We start from the raw sequence: 14780 nt of genomic DNA, 5'->3' as shown, positions 1-14780 counted from the left end.
ACCCCCGGGTCACACAGTGTCACTGCTCTCAGACCCCCGGGTCACACACTGTCACTGCTCTCAGGCCCCCGGGTCACACAGTGTCACTGCTCTCAGGTCCCCGGGTCACACAGTGTCACTGCTCTCAGGCCCCCGGGTCACACAGTGTCACTGCTCTCAGACCCCCGGGTCACACAGTGTCACTGCTCTCAGGTCCCCGGGTCACACAGTGTCACTGCTCTCAGGCCCCCGGGTCACACAGTGTCACTGCTCTCAGACCCCCGGGTCACACAGTGTCACTGCTCTCAGGCCCCCGGGTCACACAGTATCACTGCTCTCAGGTCCCCGGGTCACACAGTGTCACTGCTCTCAGGCCCCCGGGTCACACAGTGTCACTGCTCTCAGACCCCCGGGTCACACACTGTCACTGCTCTCAGGTCCCCGGGTCACACAGTGTCACTGCTCTCAGGCCCCCGGGTCACACAGTGTCACTGCTCTCAGGTCCCCGGGTCACACAGTGTCACTGCTCTCAGGCCCCCGGGTCACACAGTGTCACTGCTCTCAGGTTCCCGGGTCACACAGTGTCACTGCTCTCAGGCCCCCGGGTCACACAGTGTCACTGCTCTCAGGTCCCCGGGTCACACAGTGTCACTGCTCTCAGGCCCCCGGGTCACACAGTGTCACTGCTCTCAAACCCCCGAGTCACACACTGTCACTGCTCTCAGGCCCCCGGGTCACACAGTGTCACTGCTCTCAGACCCCCGGGTCACACACTGTCACTGCTCTCAGGTCCCCGGGTCACACAGTGTCACTGCTCTCAGGCCCCCGGGTCACACAGTGTCACTGCTCTCAGACCCCCGGGTCACACAGTGTCACTGCTCTCAGGTCCCCGGGTCACACAGTGTCACTGCTCTCAGGCCCCCGGGTCACACAGTGTCACTGCTCTCAGGTCCCCGGGTCACACAGTGTCACTGCTCTCAGGCCCCCGGGTCACACAGTGTCACTGCTCTCAGGTCCCCGGGTCACACAGTGTCACTGCTCTCAGGTCCCCGGGTCACACAGTGTCACTGCTCTCAGACCCCCGGGTCACACAGTGTCACTGCTCTCAGGTTCCCGGGTCACACAGTGTCACTGCTCTCAGGTCCCCGGGTCACACAGTGTCACTGCTCTCAGACCCCCAGCTCACAGTGTCACTGCTCTCAGACCCCCGGGTCACACAGTGTCACTGCTCTCAGGCCCCCGGGTCACACAGTGTCACTGCTCTCACGCCCCCGGGTCACACACTGTCACTGCTCTCAGGTCCCCGGGTCACACAGTGTCACTGCTCTCAGGTCCCCGGGTCACACAGTGTCACTGCTCTCAGGTCCCCGGGTCACACAGTGTCACTGCTCTCAGGTCCCCGGCTCACACAGTGTCACTGCTCTCAGGTCCCCGGGTCACACAGTGTCACTGCTCTCAGGCCCCCGGGTCACACAGTGTCACTGCTCTCAGACCCCCGGCTCACACAGTGTCACTGCTCTCAGGTCCCCGGGTCACACAGTATCACTGCTCTCAGACCCCCGGGTCACACAGTGTCACTGCTCTCAGACCCCCGGGTCACACAGTGTCACTGCTCTCAGGCCCCCGGGTCACACAGTGTCACTGCTCTCAGGTTCCCGGGTCACACAGTGTCACTGCTCTCAGGCCCCCGGGTCACACAGTGTCACTGCTCTCAGACCCCCGGGTCACACAGTGTCACTGCTCTCAGGTCCCCGGGTCACACAGTGTCACTGCTCTCAGGCCCCCGGGTCACACAGTGTCACTGCTCTCAGACCCCCGGGTCACACAGTGTCACTTCTCTCAGACCCCCGGGTCACACAGTGTCACTGCTCTCAGGTCCCCGGGTCACACAGTGTCACTGCTCTCAGGTCCCCGGGTCACACAGTGTCACTGCTCTCAGACCCCCAGCTCACAGTGTCACTGCTCTCAGACCCCCGGGTCACACAGTGTCACTGCTCTCAGGCCCCCGGGTCACACAGTGTCACTGCTCTCACGCCCCCGGGTCACACACTGTCACTGCTCTCAGGTCCCCGGGTCACACAGTGTCACTGCTCTCAGGTCCCCGGGTCACACAGTGTCACTGCTCTCAGGTCCCCGGGTCACACAGTGTCACTGCTCTCAGGTCCCCGGGTCACACAGTGTCACTGCTCTCAGGCCCCCGGGTCACACAGTGTCACTGCTCTCAGACCCCCGGGTCACACAGTGTCACTGCTCTCAGGTCCCCGGGTCACACAGTGTCACTGCTCTCAGGTCCCCGGCTCACACAGTGTCACTGCTCTCAGGTCCCCGGGTCACACAGTGTCACTGCTCTCAGGCCCCCGGGTCACACAGTGTCACTGCTCTCAGACCCCCGGCTCACACAGTGTCACTGCTCTCAGGTCCCCGGGTCACACAGTGTCACTGCTCTCAGGTCCCCGGGTCACACAGTGTCACTGCTCTCAGGCCCCCGGGTCACACAGTGTCACTGCTCTCAGGTCCCCGGGTCACACAGTGTCACTGCTCTCAGGCCCCCGGGTCACACAGTGTCACTGCTCTCAGGTCCCCGGGTCACACAGTGTCACTGCTCTCAGGCCCCCGGGTCACACAGTGTCACTGCTCTCAGGCCCCCGGGTCACACAGTGTCACTGCTCTCAGGCCCCCGGGTCACACAGTGTCACTGCTCTCAGGTCCCCGGGTCACACAGTGTCACTGCTCTCAGGTCCCCGGGTCACACAGTGTCACTGCTCTCAGGTCCCCGGGTCACACAGTGTCACTGCTCTCAGGCCCCCGGGTCACACAGTGTCACTGCTCTCAGGCCCCCGGGTCACACAGTGTCACTGCTCTCAGGTCCCCGGCTCACACAGTGTCACTGCTCTCAGGTCCCCGGCTCACACAGTGTCACTGCTCTCAGGTCCCCGGGTCACACAGTGTCACTGCTCTCAGGCCCCCCGGTCACACAGTGTCACTGCTCTCAGACCCCCGGGTCACACAGTGTCACTGCTCTCAGGTCCCCGGGTCACACAGTGTCACTGCTCTCAGGCCCCCGGGTCACACACTGTCACTGCTCTCAGGTACCCGGGTCACACAGTGTCACTGCTCGCAGGTCCCCGGGTCACACAGTGTCACTGCTCTCAGGCCCCCGGGTCACACACTGTCACTGCTCTCAGACCCCCGGGTCACACAGTGTCACTGCTCTCAGGTCCCCGGGTCACACAGTGTCACTGCTCTCAGGTCCCCGGGTCACACAGTGTCACTGCTCTCAGACCCCCAGCTCACAGTGTCACTGCTCTCAGACCCCCGGGTCACACAGTGTCACTGCTCTCAGACCCCCGGGTCACACACTGTCACTGCTCTCAGGCCCCCGGGTCACACAGTGTCACTGCTCTCAGGTCCCCGGGTCACACAGTGTCACTGCTCTCAGGCCCCCGGGTCACACAGTGTCACTGCTCTCAGGTCCCCGGGTCACACAGTGTCACTGCTCTCAGGTCCCCGGGTCACACAGTGTCACTGCTCTCAGGTCCCCGGGTCACACAGTGTCACTGCTCTCAGGTCCCCGGGTCACACAGTGTCACTGCTCTCAGGTCCCCGGGTCACACAGTGTCACTGCTCTCAGGTTCCCGGGTCACACAGTGTCACTGCTCTCAGGTCCCCGGGTCACACAGTGTCACTGCTCTCAGACCCCCGGGTCACACAGTGTCACTGCTCTCAGGCCCCCGGGTCACACAGTGTCACTGTTCTCATGTCCCCGGGTCACACAGTGTCACTGCTCTCAGACCCCCGGGTCACACAGTGTCACTGCTCTCACGCCCCCGGGTCACACAGTGTCACTGCTCTCACGCCCCCGGGTCACACACTGTCACTGCTCTCAGGTCCCCGGGTCACACAGTGTCACTGCTCTCAGGTCCCCGGGTCACACAGTGTCACTGCTCTCAGACCCCCGGGTCACACAGTGTCACTGCTCTCAGACCCCCGGGTCACACACTGTCACTGCTCTCAGGCCCCCGGGTCACACAGTGTCACTGCTCTCAGGTCCCCGGGTCACACAGTGTCACTGCTCTCAGGCCCCCGGGTCACACAGTGTCACTGCTCTCAGACCCCCGGGTCACACAGTGTCACTGCTCTCAGGTCCCCGGGTCACACAGTGTCACTGCTCTCAGGCCCCCGGGTCACACAGTGTCACTGCTCTCAGACCCCCGGGTCACACAGTGTCACTGCTCTCAGGCCCCCGGGTCACACAGTATCACTGCTCTCAGGTCCCCGGGTCACACAGTGTCACTGCTCTCAGACCCCCAGCTCACAGTGTCACTGCTCTCAGGCCCCCGGGTCACACAGTGTCACTGCTCTCAGGCCCCCGGGTCACACAGTATCACTGCTCTCAGGCCCCCGGGTCACACAGTGTCACTGCTCTCAGGCCCCCGGGTCACACAGTGTCACTGCTCTCAGACCCCCGGGTCACACAGTATCACTGCTCTCAGGCCCCCGGGTCACACAGTGTCACTGCTCTCAGACCCCCGGGTCACACAGTGTCACTGCTCTCAGGTCCCCGGGTCACACAGTGTCACTGCTCTCAGGCCCCCGGGTCACACAGTGTCACTGCTCTCAGGTCCCCGGGTCACACAGTGTCACTGCTCTCAGGCCCCCGGGTCACACAGTGTCACTGCTCTCAGGTTCCCGGGTCACACAGTGTCACTGCTCTCAGGCCCCCGGGTCACACAGTGTCACTGCTCTCAGGTCCCCGGGTCACACAGTGTCACTGCTCTCAGGCCCCCGGGTCACACAGTGTCACTGCTCTCAGACCCCCGAGTCACACACTGTCACTGCTCTCAGGCCCCCGGGTCACACAGTGTCACTGCTCTCAGACCCCCGGGTCACACACTGTCACTGCTCTCAGGTCCCCGGGTCACACAGTGTCACTGCTCTCAGGCCCCCGGGTCACACAGTGTCACTGCTCTCAGACCCCCGGGTCACACAGTGTCACTGCTCTCAGGTCCCCGGGTCACACAGTGTCACTGCTCTCAGGTCCCCGGGTCACACAGTGTCACTGCTCTCAGGTCCCCGGGTCACACAGTGTCACTGCTCTCAGACCCCCGGGTCACACAGTGTCACTGCTCTCAGGTTCCCGGGTCACACAGTGTCACTGCTCTCAGGTCCCCGGGTCACACAGTGTCACTGCTCTCAGACCCCCAGCTCACAGTGTCACTGCTCTCAGACCCCCGGGTCACACAGTGTCACTGCTCTCAGGCCCCCGGGTCACACAGTGTCACTGCTCTCACGCCCCCGGGTCACACACTGTCACTGCTCTCAGGTCCCCGGGTCACACAGTGTCACTGCTCTCAGGTCCCCGGGTCACACAGTGTCACTGCTCTCAGGTCCCCGGGTCACACAGTGTCACTGCTCTCAGGTCCCCGGCTCACACAGTGTCACTGCTCTCAGGTCCCCGGGTCACACAGTGTCACTGCTCTCAGGCCCCCGGGTCACACAGTGTCACTGCTCTCAGGCCCCCGGGTCACACAGTGTCACTGCTCTCAGACCCCCGGCTCACACAGTGTCACTGCTCTCAGGTCCCCGGGTCACACAGTATCACTGCTCTCAGACCCCCGGGTCACACAGTGTCACTGCTCTCAGACCCCCTTGTCACACAGTGTCACTGCTCTCAGGCCCCCGGGTCACACAGTGTCACTGCTCTCAGACCCCCGGGTCACACAGTGTCACTGCTCTCAGGTCCCCGGGTCACACAGTGTCACTGCTCTCAGGCCCCCGGGTCACACAGTGTCACTGCTCTCAGGCCCCCGGGTCACACAGTGTCACTGCTCTCAGGCCCCCGGGTCACACAGTGTCACTGCTCTCAGACCCCCGGGTCACACAGTGTCACTGCTCTCAGGTCCCCGGGTCACACAGTGTCACTGCTCTCAGGCCCCCGGGTCACACAGTGTCACTGCTCTCAGGTCCCCGGGTCACACAGTGTCACTGCTCTCAGGTCCCCGGGTCACACAGTGTCACTGCTCTCAGGTCCCCGGGTCACACAGTGTCACTGCTCTCAGACCCCCGGGTCACACAGTGTTACTGCTCTCAGGTCCCCGGGTCACACAGTGTCACTGCTCTCAGACCCCCGGGTCACACAGTGTCACTGCTCTCAGGCCCCCGGGTCACACAGTGTCACTGCTCTCAGGCCCCCGGGTCACACAGTGTCACTACTCTCAGGCCCCCGGGTCACACAGTGTCACTGCTCTCAGGCCCCCGGGTCACACACTGTCACTGCTCTCAGACCCCCGGGTCACACAGTGTCACTGCTCTCAGGCCCCCGGGTCACACAGTGTCACTGCTCTCAGGCCCCCGGGTCACACAGTGTCACTGCTCTCAGGCCCCCGGGTCACACAGTGTCACTGCTCTCAGGTTCCCGGGTCACACAGTGTCACTGCTCTCAGGTCCCCGGGTCACACAGTGTCACTGCTCTCAGGTCCCCGGGTCACACAGTGTCACTGCTCTCAGGTCCCCGGGTCACACAGTGTCACTGCTCTCAGACCCCCGGGTCACACAGTGTCACTGCTCTCACGCCCCCGGGTCACACAGTGTCACTGCTCTCACGCCCCCGGGTCACACACTGTCACTGCTCTCAGGTCCCCGGGTCACACAGTGTCACTGCTCTCAGGTCCCCGGGTCACACAGTGTCACTGCTCTCAGACCCCCGGGTCACACAGTGTCACTGCTCTCACGCCCCCGGGTCACACACTGTCACTGCTCTCAGGTCCCCGGGTCACACAGTGTCACTGCTCTCAGACCCCCGGGTCACACAGTGTCACTGCTCTCAGGTCCCCGGGTCACACAGTGTCACTGCTCTCAGGTCCCCGGGTCACACAGTGTCACTGCTCTCAGGCCCCCGGGTCACACAGTGTCACTGCTCTCAGACCCCCGGGTCACAGTGTCACTGCTCTCAGGCCCCCGGGTCACACAGTGTCACTGCTCTCAGGCCCCCGGGTCACACAGTGTCACTGCTCTCAGGCCCCCGGGTCACACAGTGTCACTGCTCTCAGACCCCCGGGTCACACAGTGTCACTGCTCTCAGGTCCCCGGGTCACACAGTGTCACTGCTCTCAGGTCCCCGGGTCACACAGTGTCACTGCTCTCAGGCCCCCGGGTCACACAGTGTCACTGCTCTCAGGTCCCCGGGTCACACAGTGTCACTGCTCTCAGGCCCCCGGGTCACACAGTGTCACTGCTCTCAGGTCCCCGGGTCACACAGTGTCACTGCTCTCAGACCCCCGGGTCACACAGTGTCACTGCTCTCAGGTCCCCGGGTCACACAGTGTCACTGCTCTCAGACCCCCGGGTCACACAGTGTCACTGCTCTCAGGCCCCCGGGTCACACAGTGTCACTGCTCTCAGGTTCCCGGGTCACACAGTGTCACTGCTCTCAGGTCCCCGAGTCACACAGTGTCACTGCTCTCAGGCCCCCGGGTCACACAGTGTCACTGCTCTCAGACCCCCGGGTCACACAGTGTCACTGCTCTCAGACCCCCGGCTCACACAGTGTCACTGCTCTCAGGTCCCCGGGTCACACAGTGTCACTGCTCTCAGGCCCCCGGGTCACACAGTGTCACTGCTCTCAGACCCCCGGCTCACACAGTGTCACTGCTCTCAGGCCCCCGGGTCACACAGTGTCACTGCTCTCAGACCCCCGGGTCACACAGTGTCACTGCTCTCAGGTCCCCGGGTCACACAGTGTCACTGCTCTCAGGCCCCCGGGTCACACAGTGTCACTGCTCTCAGGTCCCCGGGTCACACAGTGTCACTGCTCTCAGACCCCCAGCTCACAGTGTCACTGCTCTCAGACCCCCGGGTCACACAGTGTCACTGCTCTCAGGCCCCCGGGTCACACAGTGTCACTGCTCTCACGCCCCCGGGTCACACACTGTCACTGCTCTCAGGTCCCCGGGTCACACAGTGTCACTGCTCTCAGGTCCCCGGGTCACACAGTGTCACTGCTCTCAGGTCCCCGGGTCACACAGTGTCACTGCTCTCAGGCCCCCGGGTCACACAGTGTCACTGCTCTCAGACCCCCGGATCACACAGTGTCACTGCTCTCAGGTCCCCGGGTCACACAGTGTCACTGCTCTCAGACCCCCGGGTCACACAGTGTCACTGCTCTCAGGTCCCCGGGTCACACAGTGTCACTGCTCTCAGGTCCTTGGGTCACACAGTGTCACTGCTCTCAGGCCCCCGGGTCACACAGTGTCACTGCTCTCAGGCTCCCGGGTCACACAGTGTCACTGCTCTCAGGTCCCCGGGTCACACAGTGTCACTGCTCTCAGGCCCCCGGGTACACAGTGTCACTGCTCTCAGACCCCCGGGTCACACAGTGTCACTGCTCTCAGGTCCCCGGGTCACACAGTGTCACTGCTCTCAGGCCCCCGGGTCACACAGTGTCACTGCTCTCAGGCTCCCGGGTCACACAGTGTCACTGCTCTCAGACCCCCGGGTCACACAGTGTCACTGCTCTCAGGCCCCCGGGTCACACAGTATCACTGCTCTCAGGCCCCCGGGTCACACAGTGTCACTGCTCTCAGACCCCCGGGTCACAGTGTCACTGCTCTCAGACCCCCGGGTCACACACTGTCACTGCTCTCAGGTCCCCGGGTCACACAGTGTCACTGCTCTCAGGCCCCCGGGTCACACACTGTCACTGCTCTCAGGTCCCCGGGTCACACAGTGTCACTGCTCTCAGGCCCCCGGGTCACACAGTGTCACTGCTCTCAGGCCCCCGGGTCACACAGTGTCACTGCTCTCAGGCCCCCGGGTCACACAGTGTCACTGCTCTCAGACCCCCGGGTCACACAGTGTCACTGCTCTCAGGTCCCCGGGTCACACAGTGTCACTGCTCTCAGGTCCCCGGGTCACACAGTGTCACTGCTCTCAGGCCCCCGGGTCACACAGTGTCACTGCTCTCAGGCCCCCGGGTCTCACAGTGTCACTGCTCTCAGGTCCCGGGTCACACAGTGTCACTGCTCTCAGGCCCCCGGGTCACACAGTGTCACTGCTCTCAGGTCCCCGGGTCACACAGTGTCACTGCTCTCAGACCCCCGGGTCACACAGTGTCACTGCTCTCAGACCCCCGGGTCACACAGTGTCACTGCTCTCAGGCCCCCGGGTCACACAGTGTCACTGCTCTCAGACCCCCGGGTCACACAGTGTCACTGCTCTCAGGTCCCCGGGTCACACAGTGTCACTGCTCTCAGGCCCCCGGGTCACACAGTGTCACTGCTCTCAGGTCCCCGGGTCACACAGTGTCACTGCTCTCAGACCCCCAGCTCACAGTGTCACTGCTCTCAGACCCCCGGGTCACACAGTGTCACTGCTCTCAGGCCCCCGGGTCACACAGTGTCACTGCTCTCACGCCCCCGGGTCACACACTGTCACTGCTCTCAGGTCCCCGGGTCACACAGTGTCACTGCTCTCAGGTCCCCGGGTCACACAGTGTCACTGCTCTCAGGCCCCCGGGTCACACAGTGTCACTGCTCTCAGGCCCCCGGGTCACACAGTGTCACTGCTCTCACGCCCCCGGGTCACACACTGTCACTGCTCTCAGGTCCCCGGGTCACACAGTGTCACTGCTCTCAGGTCCCCGGGTCACACAGTGTCACTGCTCTCAGGTCCCCGGGTCACACAGTGTCACTGCTCTCAGGTCCCCGGGTCACACAGTGTCACTGCTCTCAGGCCCCCGGGTCACACAGTGTCACTGCTCTCAGACCCCCGGGTCACACAGTGTCACTGCTCTCAGGCCCCCGGGTCACACAGTGTCACTGCTCTCAGGTCCCCGGGTCACACAGTGTCACTGCTCTCAGGTCCCCGGGTCACACAGTGTCACTGCTCTCAGGCCCCCGGGTCACACAGTGTCACTGCTCTCAGACCCCCGGGTCACACAGTGTCACTGCTCTCAGACCCCCGGGTCACACAGTGTCACTGCTCTCAGGCCCCCGGGTCACACAGTGTCACTGCTCTCAGACCCCCGGGTCACACAGTGTCACTGCTCTCAGGCCCCCGGGTCACACAGTGTCACTGCTCTCAGGTCCCCGGGTCACACAGTGTCACTGCTCTCAGGTCCCCGGGTCACACAGTGTCACTGCTCTCAGGTCCCCGGGTCACACAGTGTCACTGCTCTCAGACCCCCGGGTCACACAGTGTCACTGCTCTCAGACCCCCGGGTCACACAGTGTCACTGCTCTCAGGCCCCCGGGTCACACAGTGTCACTGCTCTCAGACCCCCGGGTCACACAGTGTCACTGCTCTCAGGTCCCCGGGTCACACAGTGTCACTGCTCTCAGGCCCCCGGGTCACACAGTGTCACTGCTCTCAGGTCCCCGGGTCACACAGTGTCACTGCTCTCAGACCCCCAGCTCACAGTGTCACTGCTCTCAGACCCCCGGGTCACACAGTGTCACTGCTCTCAGGCCCCCGGGTCACACAGTGTCACTGCTCTCACGCCCCCGGGTCACACACTGTCACTGCTCTCAGGTCCCCGGGTCACACAGTGTCACTGCTCTCAGGTCCCCGGGTCACACAGTGTCACTGCTCTCAGGCCCCCGGGTCACACAGTGTCACTGCTCTCAGGCCCCGGGTCACACAGTGTCACTGCTCTCACGCCCCCGGGTCACACACTGTCACTGCTCTCAGGTCCCCGGGTCACACAGTGTCACTGCTCTCAGGTCCCCGGGTCACACAGTGTCACTGCTCTCAGGCCCCCGGGTCACACAGTGTCACTGCTCTCAGGTTCCCGGGTCACACAGTGTCACTGCTCTCAGGTCCCCGGGTCACACAGTGTCACTGCTCTCAGGCCCCCGGGTCACACAGTGTCACTGCTCTCAGACCCCCGGGTCACACAGTGTCACTGCTCTCAGACCCCCGGCTCACACAGTGTCACTGCTCTCAGGTCCCCGGGTCACACAGTGTCACTGCTCTCAGGCCCCCGGGTCACACAGTGTCACTGCTCTCAGACCCCCGGCTCACACAGTGTCACTGCTCTCAGGCCCCCGGGTCACACAGTGTCACTGCTCTCAGACCCCCGGGTCACACAGTGTCACTGCTCTCAGGTCCCAGGGTCACACAGTGTCACTGCTCTCAGGCCCCCGGGTCACACAGTGTCACTGCTCTCAGGTCCCCGGGTCACACAGTGTCACTGCTCTCAGACCCCCAGCTCACAGTGTCACTGCTCTCAGACCCCCGGGTCACACAGTGTCACTGCTCTCAGGCCCCCGGGTCACACAGTGTCACTGCTCTCACGCCCCCGGGTCACACACTGTCACTGCTCTCAGGTCCCCGGGTCACACAGTGTCACTGCTCTCAGGTCCCCGGGTCACACAGTGTCACTGCTCTCAGGTCCCCGGGTCACACAGTGTCACTGCTCTCAGGCCCCCGGGTCACACAGTGTCACTGCTCTCAGACCCCCGGATCACACAGTGTCACTGCTCTCAGGTCCCCGGGTCACACAGTGTCACTGCTCTCAGACCCCCGGGTCACACAGTGTCACTGCTCTCAGGTCCCCGGGTCACACAGTGTCACTGCTCTCAGGTCCTTGGGTCACACAGTGTCACTGCTCTCAGGCCCCCGGGTCACACAGTGTCACTGCTCTCAGGCTCCCGGGTCACACAGTGTCACTGCTCTCAGGTCCCCGGGTCACACAGTGTCACTGCTCTCAGGCCCCCGGGTACACAGTGTCACTGCTCTCAGACCCCCGGGTCACACAGTGTCACTGCTCTCAGGTCCCCGGGTCACACAGTGTCACTGCTCTCAGGCCCCCGGGTCACACAGTGTCACTGCTCTCAGGCTCCCGGGTCACACAGTGTCACTGCTCTCAGACCCCCGGGTCACACAGTGTCACTGCTCTCAGGCCCCCGGGTCACACAGTATCACTGCTCTCAGGCCCCCGGGTCACACAGTGTCACTGCTCTCAGACCCCCGGGTCACAGTGTCACTGCTCTCAGACCCCCGGGTCACACACTGTCACTGCTCTCAGGTCCCCGGGTCACACAGTGTCACTGCTCTCAGGCCCCCGGGTCACACACTGTCACTGCTCTCAGGTCCCCGGGTCACACAGTGTCACTGCTCTCAGGCCCCCGGGTCACACAGTGTCACTGCTCTCAGGCCCCCGGGTCACACAGTGTCACTGCTCTCAGGCCCCCGGGTCACACAGTGTCACTGCTCTCAGACCCCCGGGTCACACAGTGTCACTGCTCTCAGGTCCCCGGGTCACACAGTGTCACTGCTCTCAGGTCCCCGGGTCACACAGTGTCACTGCTCTCAGGCCCCCGGGTCACACAGTGTCACTGCTCTCAGGCCCCCGGGTCTCACAGTGTCACTGCTCTCAGGTCCCGGGTCACACAGTGTCACTGCTCTCAGGCCCCCGGGTCACACAGTGTCACTGCTCTCAGGTCCCCGGGTCACACAGTGTCACTGCTCTCAGACCCCCGGGTCACACAGTGTCACTGCTCTCAGACCCCCGGGTCACACAGTGTCACTGCTCTCAGGCCCCCGGGTCACACAGTGTCACTGCTCTCAGACCCCCGGGTCACACAGTGTCACTGCTCTCAGGTCCCCGGGTCACACAGTGTCACTGCTCTCAGGCCCCCGGGTCACACAGTGTCACTGCTCTCAGGTCCCCGGGTCACACAGTGTCACTGCTCTCAGACCCCCAGCTCACAGTGTCACTGCTCTCAGACCCCCGGGTCACACAGTGTCACTGCTCTCAGGCCCCCGGGTCACACAGTGTCACTGCTCTCACGCCCCCGGGTCACACACTGTCACTGCTCTCAGGTCCCCGGGTCACACAGTGTCACTGCTCTCAGGTCCCCGGGTCACACAGTGTCACTGCTCTCAGGCCCCCGGGTCACACAGTGTCACTGCTCTCAGGCCCCCGGGTCACACAGTGTCACTGCTCTCACGCCCCCGGGTCACACACTGTCACTGCTCTCAGGTCCCCGGGTCACACAGTGTCACTGCTCTCAGGTCCCCGGGTCACACAGTGTCACTGCTCTCAGGTCCCCGGGTCACACAGTGTCACTGCTCTCAGGTCCCCGGGTCACACAGTGTCACTGCTCTCAGGCCCCCGGGTCACACAGTGTCACTGCTCTCAGACCCCCGGGTCACACAGTGTCACTGCTCTCAGGCCCCCGGGTCACACAGTGTCACTGCTCTCAGGTCCCCGGGTCACACAGTGTCACTGCTCTCAGGTCCCCGGGTCACACAGTGTCACTGCTCTCAGGCCCCCGGGTCACACAGTGTCACTGCTCTCAGACCCCCGGGTCACACAGTGTCACTGCTCTCAGACCCCCGGGTCACACAGTGTCACTGCTCTCAGGCCCCCGGGTCACACAGTGTCACTGCTCTCAGACCCCCGGGTCACACAGTGTCACTGCTCTCAGGCCCCCGGGTCACACAGTGTCACTGCTCTCAGGTCCCCGGGTCACACAGTGTCACTGCTCTCAGGTCCCCGGGTCACACAGTGTCACTGCTCTCAGGTCCCCGGGTCACACAGTGTCACTGCTCTCAGGTCCCCGGGTCACACAGTGTCACTGCTCTCAGACCCCCGGGTCACACAGTGTCACTGCTCTCAGGCCCCCGGGTCACACAGTGTCACTGCTCTCAGACCCCCGGGTCACACAGTGTCACTGCTCTCAGGTCCCCGGGTCACACAGTGTCACTGCTCTCAGGCCCCCGGGTCACACAGTGTCACTGCTCTCAGGTCCCCGGGTCACACAGTGTCACTGCTCTCAGACCCCCAGCTCACAGTGTCACTGCTCTCAGACCCCCGGGTCACACAGTGTCACTGCTCTCAGGCCCCCGGGTCACACAGTGTCACTGCTCTCACGCCCCCGGGTCACACACTGTCACTGCTCTCAGGTCCCCGGGTCACACAGTGTCACTGCTCTCAGGTCCCCGGGTCACACAGTGTCACTGCTCTCAGGCCCCCGGGTCACACAGTGTCACTGCTCTCAGGCCCCCGGGTCACACAGTGTCACTGCTCTCACGCCCCCGGGTCACACACTGTCACTGCTCTCAGGTCCCCGGGTCACACAGTGTCACTGCTCTCAGGTCCCCGGGTCACACAGTGTCACTGCTCTCAGGTCCCCGGGTCACACAGTGTCACTGCTCTCAGGTCCCCGGGTCACACAGTGTCACTGCTCTCAGGCCCCCGGGTCACACAGTGTCACTGCTCTCAGACCCCCGGGTCACACAGTGTCACTGCTCTCAGGCCCCCGGGTCACACAGTGTCACTGCTCTCAGGTCCCCGGGTCACACAGTGTCACTGCTCTCAGGTCCCCGGGTCACACAGTGTCACTGCTCTCAGGCCCCCGGGTCACACAGTGTCACTGCTCTCAGACCCCCGGATCACACAGTGTCACTGCTCTCAGGTCCCCGGGTCACACAGTGTCACTGCTCTCAGACCCCCGGGTCACACAGTGTCACTGCTCTCAGGTCCCCGGGTCACACAGTGTCACTGCTCTCAGGTCCCCGGGTCACACAGTGTCACTGCTCTCAGGCCCCCGGGTCACACAGTGTCACTGCTCTCAGGTCCCCGGGTCACACAGTGTCACTGCTCTCAGGTCCCCGGGTCACACAGTGTCACTGCTCTCAGGTCCCCGGGTCACACAGTGTCACTGCTCTCAGGCCCCCGGGTCACACAGTGTCACTGCTCTCAGGCCCCCGGGTCACACAGTGTCACTGCTCTCAGGTCCCCGGGTCACACAGTGTCACTGCTCTCAGACCCCCAGCTCACAGTGTCACTGCTCTCA

At 63.3% G+C, this 14780-nt stretch overlaps 1 protein-coding gene across 5 annotated transcripts in view; it reads left to right on the top strand.

Moving 5' to 3' along the window:
- PLCB2 (phospholipase C beta 2) overlaps positions 1-14780 on the top strand; it is a 154598-nt gene that overhangs the window by 93193 nt on the left and 46625 nt on the right. The window lies entirely within an intron of this gene.

Source organism: Ascaphus truei, chromosome 9 (assembly GCF_040206685.1).
Source record: "Ascaphus truei isolate aAscTru1 chromosome 9, aAscTru1.hap1, whole genome shotgun sequence".
Taxonomy (NCBI): domain Eukaryota; kingdom Metazoa; phylum Chordata; class Amphibia; order Anura; family Ascaphidae; genus Ascaphus; species Ascaphus truei.
Note: the sequence above shows the minus strand (reverse complement) of the source record. Positions and strands in the feature narration are given on the sequence as shown.